The sequence below is a fragment of the Mobula hypostoma genome, chromosome 27 (assembly GCF_963921235.1).
Source record: "Mobula hypostoma chromosome 27, sMobHyp1.1, whole genome shotgun sequence".
Classification (NCBI taxonomy): domain Eukaryota; kingdom Metazoa; phylum Chordata; class Chondrichthyes; order Myliobatiformes; family Myliobatidae; genus Mobula; species Mobula hypostoma.
The window spans coordinates 37975501-37987870 of record NC_086123.1 but is presented as its reverse complement, the minus strand read 5'-3'; positions in this window follow the sequence as shown (position 1 = coordinate 37987870).

Below are 12370 nucleotides of genomic sequence, written 5' to 3'. Positions count from 1 at the left end.
TGTCAATAAGGGGCATGTAGATACTGTCGATGATGAAGGGGGAACGTAGATACTGTCGATAGTGGGGATGTAGATACTGTCGATGGTGGAGTGGGAACATAGATACTGTCGATTGGGGGATGTAAACACTGTTGATGGTGGAGGGGGAACATAGATACTGTCGATGGTGGAGGGAGAACGTAGATACTGTCGATGGGGGGATGTAGATACTGTCGATGGGGGAATGTAGATACTGTCAATGGGGGAGATGCAGATACTGTCGATGGGGGGATGCAGATATTGTTGATGGGGGTATGTAGATGCTGTTGATGGTGGAGGGGGAACATAGATACTGTCGATGGAGGGATGTAGATACTGTCGATGGTTGAGGGGGAACACAGATACTGTCGATGGTGGAGGGGGAACGTAGATACTGTCAATGGGGGGGTGTAGATACTCTCTAAAGTGGAGTGGGAAAAGTAGATACTGTCGATGGGGATGTAGTTACTGTCGATGGTGGAGGGGGAACATAGGTACTGTCAATGGGGGAATGTAGATCCTGTCGATGGTGGAGGGGGAACATAGATACTGTCGATGAGGAGGGAACGTAGATACAGTCGATGGTGGGGATGTAGATACTGTCGATGCGGGGATGTAGATACTGTCGATAGTGGGGATGTAGATACTGTCGATGGTGGAGGGATGTAGATACTGTCGATAGTGGGGATGTAGATACTGTCGATGGTGGAGTGGGAACATAGATACTGTCGATTGGGGGATGTAAATACTGTTGATGGTGGAGGGGGAACATAGATACTGTCAATGGTGGAGGGAGAACGTAGATACTGTCGATGGGGGGTGTAGATACTGTTGATGGTAGATGGGGAACATAGATACTATCGATGGGGGAATGTAGATACTGTCGATGGTGGAGGGGGAACATAGATACTGTCGATGGGGGAATATAGATACTGTCAATGGGGGGATGCAGATACTGTCGATGGGGGGATGTAGATACTGTCGATGGGGGGGTGTAGATACTGTCGATGGTTGAGGGGGAACACAGATACTGTCGATGGTGGAGGGGGAACGTAGATACTGTCGATGGGGGAATGTAGATACTGTCGATGGTGGAGGGGGAACATAGATACTGTCGATGGGGGGATGTAGATACTGTCGATGGGGGGGTGTAGATACTGTCGATGGTTGAGGGGGAACACAGATACTGTCGATGGTGGAGGGGGAACGTAGATACTGTCGATGGGGTGGTGTAGATACTCTCGAAGGTGGAGTGGGAAAAGTAGATACTGTCGATGGGGATGTAGTTACTGTTGATGGTGGAGGGGGAACATAGATACTGTCAATGGGGGGAATGCAGATACTGTCGATGGGGGAATGTAGATTCTGTCGATGGTGGAGGGGGAACATAGATACTGTCGATGAGGAGGGAACGTAGATACAGTCGATGGTGGGGATGTAGATACTGTCGATGCAGGGATGTAGATACTGTCGATGGTGGGGATGTAGATACTGTCGATGGTGGAAGGATGTAGATACTGTCGATGGGGGTACGTAGATACTGTCAATGGGGGATATAGGTACGGTCGATGGTGTAGGGGAAACATAAATACTGTCGATGGTGGAGGGGGAACATACATACTGTCAACAAGGGGCATGTAGATACTGTTGGTGGTGAAGGGGGAACGTAGATACTGTCGATAGTGGGGATGTAGATACTGTCGATGGTGGAGTGGGAACATAGATACTGTCGATTGGGGGATGTAAATACTGTTGATGGTGGAGGGGGAACATAGATACTGTCGATGGTGGAGGGAGAACGTAGATACTGTCGATGGGGGGATGTAGATACTGTTGATGGTAGAGGGGGAACATAGATACTGTCGATGGGGGAATGTAGATACTGTCAATGTTGGAGGGGGAACGTAGATACTGTCGATGGGGAAAATAGATACTGCCAATGGGGGGGATGCAGATACTGTCGATGGGGGGATGTAGATACTGTCGATGGGGGTATGTAGATTCTGTCGATGAGGGGAGCATAGATACTGTCGATGGGGGAATGTAGATACTGTCAATGGGGGGGATGCAGATACTGTCGATGGGGGGATGTAGATACTGTCGATGGGGGTATGTAGATGCTGTTGATGGTGGAGGTGGAACATGGATACTGTCGATGGTGGGGATATAGATACTGTTGATGGGGTGGGATGTAGATACTGTCGATGGGGGGATGCAGATACTGTCGATGGTGGAGGGGAAACGTAGATACTGCCAATGGTGGGGATGTAGATACTGTAGATGGGGGGATGTAGATATGGTCGATGGTGGAGGGGGAACGTAGATACAGTCGATGGTGGGTATGTAGATACTGTCGATGGTGGGGATGTAGATACTGTCGATGGTGGAGGGGGAACATAGATACCGTCGATGGGGGGGATGCAGATACTGTCGATGGTGGAGGGGGAACATAGATACTGTCAATGGTGGGGATGTAGATATTGTCGATGGGGTCGGAACGTAGATACAGTCGAGGGTGGGGATGTAGATACTGTCGATGAGGGGATGTAGATACTGTAGATGGTGGGGATGTAGATACTGTCGATGGGGGGGATGTAGATACTGTCGATGGTGGTGGGGGAACATAGATACTGTTGATGGGGGATGTAGGTACTGTCGATGGGGGGGATGCAGATACTGCCGATGGTGGGGATGTAGATACAGTCGATGGAAAGATGTAGATACTGTCGATGGTGGGGATATAGATACTGTCGATGGGGGGGGATGTAGATACTGTCGATGGGGGGATGCAGATACTGTCGATAGTGGAGGGGAAACGTAGATACTGCCAATGGTGGGGATGTAGATACTGTAGATGGGGGGATGTAGATATGGTCGATGGTGGAGGGGGAACGTAGATACAGTCGATGGTGGGTATGTAGATACTGTCGATGCGGGGATGTAGATACTGTCGATGGTGGAGGGGTAACATAGATACTGTCAATAGTGGGGATGTAGATACTGTCAATGGTGGAGTGGGAACATAGATACAGTCAATGGGGGGATGTAAATACTGTTGATGGCGGAGGGGGAACATAGATACTGTGGATGGTGGAGGGAGATCGTAGATACAGTCGATGGGGGAATGTAGATACTGTCGATGGGGGAATATAGATACTATCGATGGTGGAGGGGGAGCGTAGATACTGTTGATGGGGGGGATGTAGATACTGTCGATGGTGGAGGGGGAACATCGATACTGTCGATGGGGGGATGTAGATGCTGTCGATGGGGGGGATGTAGATACTGTCGATGCGGGGATGTAGATACTTTTGATGGTGGGGATGTACATACTGTCGATAGTGGAGGGGGAACATAGATACTGTCGATGGGGGGGATGTAGATACTGTCGATGGGGGGGGATGTAGATACTGTCGATGGTGGTGGAGGAACATAGATACTGTTGATGGGGGATGTAGGTACTGTCGATGGGGGGTGTTACGTACCCCGTAACTGGGTTGCCAAACCAGCAGAAATGGATCACTCAGTTGGAGTCTGGAGTACTAGAACTAAGAAAGTTTTATTAAAGAAACAAGCAACACAGTAATCGAAAGGATAATAAATGCAACAATTCAACAATGATAACCACACATGTGCACAGAATTAAGATAACAGCATCAATCAAGCTCTATCGTTGTCTAGGGGTAAATGACCAATTTCAAAATGACTCAAAGTTCAGTCCAGTTAGTAGTTCAGTTCGCAGTAATCGTTGCCATGGCGATGGACAAGGTGGGGGAAGAGAGACATAGAATAGGAACAACTCATCATTCAGCACAGCTTCACTCACAGACCAGCGAGATTGCTCACGAGCAACTTTTGGGCGGGTCCTTGGTGATGTCACCTGAGGTCACCGACTGTGACCCCTCCTCCAGATGCGGTCGATCCTCTGCAGTGAACCCGGCACCCAGGCAATGGCGGACACACACCGGGTTCCCGCTGATCGTACCTTTCCACCCTGGTCGTTGTCTGATACTTCTCACCCACTCGTGAGAAGCGTACCGCTTCCAGGGTCTCGTTACCTCGGGTGGCGTGTGTCCCTGTCTTAGCGAACCTGTCCCTTTTTATCCCCCTGCTGGGGTATCGCCTGTCCATCACTTCAAACAGTTCAGGGTTCAAAGGGGGAGCCGCTCCAGACAACTCTCTCTCCCACGTCCCTTCATTACACATCTCCAGACGCTGCTCCATTGTTCCTTATCTCTCCTTCCCCTGAGGGCAGGTGGCAGACCAATTGCTGATGCCACTGATGCTAGCCCAGGCCAGCAAACATCTTAATTTTATGTGTATTCTCGTAACAGGGGGATGCAGATACTGCCGATGGTGGGGATGTAGATACAGTCGATGGGAAGATGTAGATACTGTCGATGGGGGGGATGCAGGTACTGTTGATGGTGGAGGGGGAACATAGATACTGTCAATGGTGGGGATGTAGATACTGTCTAAGATGGAGGGGAAGCATAGGTACTGTCGATGGTGGAGGGGGAACGTATATACTGTCGATGGGGGAATGTAGATACTGTCGATGGTGGAGGGGGAACATAGGTACTGTCGATGGGGGAATGTAGATACTGTTGATGGTGGAGTGGGAACATAGATACTGTCGATGGGGGGGAACGTAGATACAGTCGAAGGGGGGGATGCAGATACAGTTGATGGGGGGATGTAGATACTGTCGATAGTGGAGGGGGAACATAGATACTGTCGATGGTGGAGGGGAAACGTAGATACTGTCGATGGGGGGATGTAGATACTATTGCTGGTAGAGGGGGAACATAGATACTGTCGATGGGGGGGATGCAGATACTGTCGATGGGGGGATGTAGATACTGTCGATGGTGGAGGGGGAACATAGACACTGCCGATGGTGGGGATGTAGATACTGTCGATGGGGAGGATGTAGATACTGTCGATGGGGGGATGTAGATACAGTCAATGGTGGAGGGGGAACGTAGATACTGTCGATGGTGGAGGGGGAACATACATACTGTCAATAAGGGGCATGTAGATACTGTTGGTGGTGAAGGGGGAACGTAGATACTGTCGATAGTGGGGATATAGATACTGTCGATGGTGAAGTGGGAACATAGATAGTGTCGATTGGGGGATGTAAATACTGTTGATGGTGGAGGGGGAACATAGATACTGTCGATGGTGGAGGGAGAATGTAGATACTGTCGATGGGGGGATGTAGATTCTGTCGATGAGGGGAGCATAGATACTGTCGATGGGGGAATGTAGATACTGTCAATGGGGGGGATGCAGATACTGTCGATGGGGGGATGTAGATACTGTCGATGGGGGTATGTAGATGCTGTTGATGGTGGAGGTGGAACATAGATACTGTTAATGGGGGGATGTAGATACTGTCGATGGTGGAGGGGGAACATGGATACTGTCGATGGTGGGGATGTAGATACTGTCGATGGGGGGGGATGTAGATACTGTCGATGGGGGGATGCAGATACTGTCGATGGTGGAGGGGAAATGTAGATACAGCCAATTGTGGGGATGTAGATACTGTAGATGGGGGGATGTAGATATGGTCGATGGTGGAGGGGGAACGTAGATACAGTCGATGGTGGGTATGTAGATACTGTCGATACGGGGATGTAGATACTGTCAATGGTGGGGATGTAGATACTGTTGATGGTGGAGGGGGAACATAGATACTGTCGATGGGGGGATGTAGATACCGTCGATGGTGGAAGGGGAACATAGATACTGTCAATGGTGGGGATGTAGATATTGTCGATGGGGTGGGAACGTAGATACAGTCGAGGGTGGGTATGTAGATACTGTCGATCAGGGGATGTAGATACTGTAGATGGTGGGGATGTAGATACTGTTGATGGGGGCATGTAGATACTTTCGATGGTGGTGGGGGAACATAGATATTGTTGATGGGGGGATGTAGATACTGTCGATGGGGGGGATGCAGATACTGCCGATGGTGGGGATGTAGATACAGTCGATGGGAAGCTGTAGATACTGTCGATGGGGGGATGTAGGTACTGTTGATGGTGGAGGGGGAACATAGATACTGTCAATGGTGGGGATGTAGATATTGTCGATGGGGTGGGAACGTAGATACAGTCGAGGGTGGGGATGTAGATACTGTCGATGAGGGGATGTAGATACTGTAGATGGTGGGGATGTAGATACTGTCGATGGGGGGGATGTAGATACTGCCGATGGTGGTGGGGGTACATAGATATTGTTGATGGGGGATGTAGGTACTGTCGATGGGGGGGGTGCAGATACTGCCGATGGTGGGGATGTAGATACTGTTGATGGTGGAGGGGGAACATAGATACTGTCAATGGTGGGGATGTAGATATTGTCGATGGGTGGGAATGTAGATACAGTCGAGGGTGGGGATGTAGATACTGTCGATGAGGGGATGTAGATACTGTAGATGGTGGGGATGTAGATACTGTCGATGGGGGGGATGTAGATACTGTCGATGGTGGTGGGGGAACATAGATACTGTTGATGGGGGATGTAGGTACTGTCGATGGGGGGGATGCAGATACTGCCAATGGTGGGGATGTAGATACAGTCGATGGGAAGATGTAGATACTGTCGATGTGGGGGATGTAGGTACTGTTGATGGTGGAGGGGGAACATAGATACTGTCAATGGTGGGGATGTAGATACTGTCGAAGATGGAGGGGGAGCATAGATACTGTCGATGGTGGAGGGGGAACGTATATACTGTCGATGGGGGAATGTAGATACTGTTGATGGTGGAGTGGGAACATACATACTGTCTATGGGGGGGAACGTAGATACAGTCGAGGGTGACGATGTAGATACTGTCGATGCGGGGATGTAGATACTGTCGATGGTGGAGGGGGAACGTACATACTGTCAATGGGGGGCATGTGGATACTGTCGATGGTGGAGGGGGAACGTACATACTGTCAATGGGGGGCATGTGGATATTGTCGATGGTGGAGGGGGAACATAGATACTGTCAATGGGGTGAATGCAGATACTGTCGATGGGGGTGTGCAGATACTGTCGATGGTGGAGGGGGAACATAGATACTCTCGATGGGGGGATGTAGATACTGTCGATGGTGGAGGGGGAACATTCATACTGTCAATAAGGGCATGTCGATACTGTCGATGGTGAAGGGGGAATGTAGATACTGTCGATAGTGGGGATGTAGATACTGTCGATGGTGGAGTGGGAACATAGATACTGACGATTGGGGGATGTAAATACTGTTGATGGTGGAGGGAGAACGTAGATACTGTCTATGGGGGGATGTAGATACTGTTGATGGTGGAGGGATGTAGATACTGTCGATGGGGGGGTGTAGATACTCTCGATTGTGGAGTGGGAAAAGTAGTTACTGTCGATGGGGATGTAGTTACTGTCGATGGTGGAGGGGGAACATAAATACTGTCGATGGGTGGGGAACGTAGATAAAGTCGATGGTGGGGATGTAGATACTGTCGATGCGGGGATGTAGATACTGTCGATGGGGGGGATGTAGATACTGTCGATGGTGGAGAGGGAACATAGGTACTGTCGATGGGGGAATGTAGATGCTGTCGATGGTGGAGGGGGAACATGGATACTGTCGATGGTGGGGATGTAGATACTGTCTATGCGGGGATGTAGATACTGTAGATGGTGGAGGGGGAACATAGATACTGTCGATGGTGGGGATGTAGATACAGTCAATGGGGGGGATGTAGATACTGTCGATGGGGGGATGTAGATACTGTAGATGGTGGAGGGGGAACATAGATACTGTCGATGGTGGGGATGTAGATACAGTCAATGGGGGGGATGTAGATACTGTCGATGGGGGGATCTAGATAGTGTCGATGGGGGGATGTCGATACTGTTGATGGGGGAATGTAGATTCTGTTGATTGGGGGAGCACAGATACTGTCGATGGGGGAATGTAGATACTGTCAATGGGGGGGATGCAGATACTGTCGATGGGGGGATGTAGATACTGTCGATGGGGGTATGTAGATGCTGTTGATGGTGGAAGTGGAACATAGATACTGTTAATGGGGGGATGTAGATACTGTCGATGGTGGAGGGGGAACACAGATACTGTCGATGGTGGAGGGGGAACGTAGATACTGTCGATGGGGGGGTGTAGATACTCTCGAAGGTGGAGTGGGAAAAGTAGATACTGTCGATAGGAATGTAGTTACTGTCGATGGTGGAGGGGGAACGTAGATACTGTCGATGGGGGGGTGTAGATACTCTCTAAAGTGGAGTTGGAAAAGTAGACACTGTCGATGGGGATGTAGTTACTGTCGATGGTGGAGGGGGAACATAGATACTGTAGATGGGGGGAGATAGATACTGTCGATGGTGGAGGGGGAACATAGGTACTGTCGATGGGGGAATGTAGATCCTGTCGATGGTGGAGGGGGAACATAGATACTGTCGATGAGGAGGGAACGTAGATACTGTTGATGGTGGGGATGTAGATACTGTCGATGCGTGGATGTAGATACTGTCGATGGTGGGGATGTAGATACTGTCGATGGTGGAGTGGGAACATAGATACTGTCGATTGGGGGATGTAAATACTGTTGATGGTGGAGGGGGAACATAGATACTGTCAATGGGGGGGATGTAGATACTGTCGATGGGGGGATGTAGATACTGTCAATGGTGGAGAGGGAACATAGCTACTGTCGATGGTGGGGATGTAGATAGTGTCGATGGGGGGATGTCGATACTGTCGATGGGGGAATGTAGATTCTGTTGATTGGGGGAGCACAGATACTGTCGATGGGTAAATGTAGATACTGTCAATGGGGGGGATGCAGATACTGTCGATGGGGGGATGTAGATACTGTCGATAAGGGTATGTAGATGCTGTTGATGGTAGAAGTGGAACATAGATACTGTTAATGGGGGGATGTAGATACTGTCGATGGTGGAGGGGGAACACAGATACTGTCGATGGTGGAGGGGGAACGTAGATACTGTCGATGGGGGGGTGTAGATACTCTCGAAGGTGGAGTGGGAAAAGTAGATACTGTCGATGGGAACGTAGATACTGTCGATGGGGGTGGTGTAGATTCTGTCGATGGTGGAGGGGGAACATAGATACTGTCGATGAGGGGGGAACGTAGAGACAGTCAATGGTGGGGATGTAGATACTGTCGATGCGGGGATGCAGATACTGTCGATGGTGGGGATGTAGTTACTGTCGATGGTGGAGGGGGAACATAGATACTGTCGATGGGGGGATGTGGATTCTGTCGATGGTGGAGGGGGAACGTAGATACTGTCGATGGGGGGGATGTAGATACTGTTGATGGGGATGTAGATTCTGTGGATGGTGGAGGGGTATAATATATACTGTCGATGGGGGGGATGTAGATACTGTCGATGGGGGGGATGTAGATACTGTCGATGGGAGGGATGTAGATACTGTCGATGGTGGAGGGGGAACATAGATACTATAGATGGTGGAGGGGGAACGTAGGTACTGTCGATGGGGGGGTGTAGATACTCTCGAAGGTGGAGTGGGAAAAGTAGATACTGTCGATGGGGATGTAGTTACTGTCGATGGTGGAGGGGGAACATAGATACTGTCGATGGGGGGATGTGGATTCTGTCGATGGTGGAGGGGGAACGTAGATACTGTCGATGGGGGGGATGTAGATACTGTTGATGGGGATGTAGATTCTGTGGATGGTGGAGGGGGATAATATATACTGTCGATGGGGGGGATGTAGATACTGTCGATGGGGGGGATGTAGATACTGTCGATGGGAGGGATGTAGATACTGTCGATGGTGGAGGGGGAACATAGATACTATAGATGGTGGAGGGGGAACGTAGATACTGTCGATGGGGGGGTGTAGATACTCTCGAAGGTGGAATGGGAAAAGTAGATACTGTCGATAGGGATGTAGTTACTGTCGATGGTGGAGGGGGAACATAGATACTGTCGATGGTGGGAGATAGATAATGTCGATGGTGGAGGGGGAACATAGGTACTGTCGATGGGGGAATGTAGATTCTGTCGATGCTGGAGGGGGAACATAGATACTGTCGATGAGGAGGGAACGTAGATACAGTCGATGGTGGGGATGTAGATACTGTCGATGCGGGGATGTAGATACTGTCGATGGTGGGGATGTAGATACTGTCGATGGTGGAGGGATGTAGATACTGTCGATGGGGGTACGTAGATACTGTCAATGGGGGACATAGGTACGGTCGATGGTGTAGGGGGAACATAAATACTGTCGATGGTGGAGGAAGAACATACATACTGTCAATAAGGGGCATGTAGATACTGTTGGTGGTGAAGGGGGAACGTAGATACTGTCGATAGTGGGGATGTAGATACTGTCGATGGTGGAGTGGGAACATAGATACTGTCGATTGGGGGATGTAAATACTGTTGATGGTGGAGGGGGAACATAGATACTGTCGATGGTGGAGGGAGAACGTAGATACTGTCGATGGGGGGATGTAGATACTGTTGATGGTAGAGGGGGAACATAGATACTGTCGATGGGGGAATGTAGATACTGTCAATGGTGGAGGGGGAACGTAGATACTGTCGATGGTGGAGGGGGAACGTAGATACTGTCGATGGGGGGGTGTAGATACTCTCGATGGTGGAGTGGGAAAAGTAGATACTGTCGATGGGGATGTAGTTACTGTCGATGGTGGAGGGGGAACATTGATACTGTCGATGGGGGGATGTGGATACTGTCGATGGTGGAGGGGGAACATAGATACTGTCGATGGGTGGGGAACGTAGATAAAGTCGATGGTGGGGATATAGATACTGTCGATGCGGGGATGTAGATACTGTCGATGGTGGGGATGTAGATACTGTTGATGGGCTGTCGATTCTGTGGATGGTGGAGGGGGATAATATATACTGTCGATGGGGGGGATGTAGATACTGTCGATGGTGGAGAGGGAACACAGGTACTGTCGATGGGGGAATGTAGATACTGTAGATGGTGGAGGGGGAACAGAGATACTATCGATGGGGGGATGTAGATACTGTAGATGGTGGAGGGGGAACATAGATACTGTCGATGGTGGGGATGTAGATACAGTCAATGGGGGGGATGTAGATACTGTCGATGGGGGGATGTAGATACTGTCAATGGTGGAGGGGGAACATAGCTACTGTCGATGGTGGGGATGTAGATGCAGTCAATGGGGGGGGATGTAGATACTGTCAAAGGTGGAGGGGGAACATAGCTACTGTCGATGGTGGGGATGTAGATAGAGTCGATGGGGGGATGTCGATACTGTCGATGGGGGAATGTAGATTCTGTTGATTGGGGGAGCACAGATACTGTCGATGGGGGAATGTAGATACTGTCAATGGGGGGGATGCAGATACTGTCGATGGGGGGATGTAGATACTGTCTATGGGGGTATGTAGATGCTGTTGATGGTGGAAGTGGAACATAGATACTGTTAATGGGGGTATGTAGATACTGTCGATGGTGGAGGGGGAACACAGATACTGTCGATGGTGGAGGGGGAACGTAGATACTGTCGATGGGGGGGTGTAGATACTCACGAAGGTGGAGTGGAAAAAGTAGATACTGTCGATGGGAATGTAGTTACTGTCGATGGTGGAGGGGGAACATAGATACTGTCGATGGGGGAAGATAGATACTGTCGATGGTGGAGGGGGAACATAGATACTGTCGATGAGGGGAGAACGTAGATGCAGTCGATGGTGGGGATGTAGATACTGTCGATGCGGGGATGTATATACTGTCGATGGTGGGGATGTAGATACTGTTGATAGGGATGTAGATTCTGTGGATGGTGGAGGGGGATAATATATACTGTCGATGGGGGGGATGTAGATACTGTCGATGGGGTGGATGTAGATACTGTCGATGGTGGAGAGGGAACATAGGTACTGTCGATGGGGGGATGTAGATACTGTCAATGGTGGAGGGGGAACATAGCTACTGTCAATGGGGGGATGTCGATACTGTCGATGGTGGAGGGGGAACGTAGATACTGTTGATGGGGGGATATAGATACTGTTGATGGAGGGGGAACATAGATAATGTCGATGATGGGGATGTAGATACTGTCGATGGGAGGGATGTAGATACTGTCGATGGTGGGGATGCAGATACTCTAGATGGGGGGATGTAAGTACTGTCGATGGTGGAGGGGGAACATAGATACTGTCGATGGTGGAGGGGGAACGTACATACTGTCGATGGGGGGCATGTGGATACTATCGATGGTGGAGGGGGAACGTACATACTGTCAATGGGGGGCATGTGGATACTGTCGATGGTGGAGGGGGAAGATAGATACT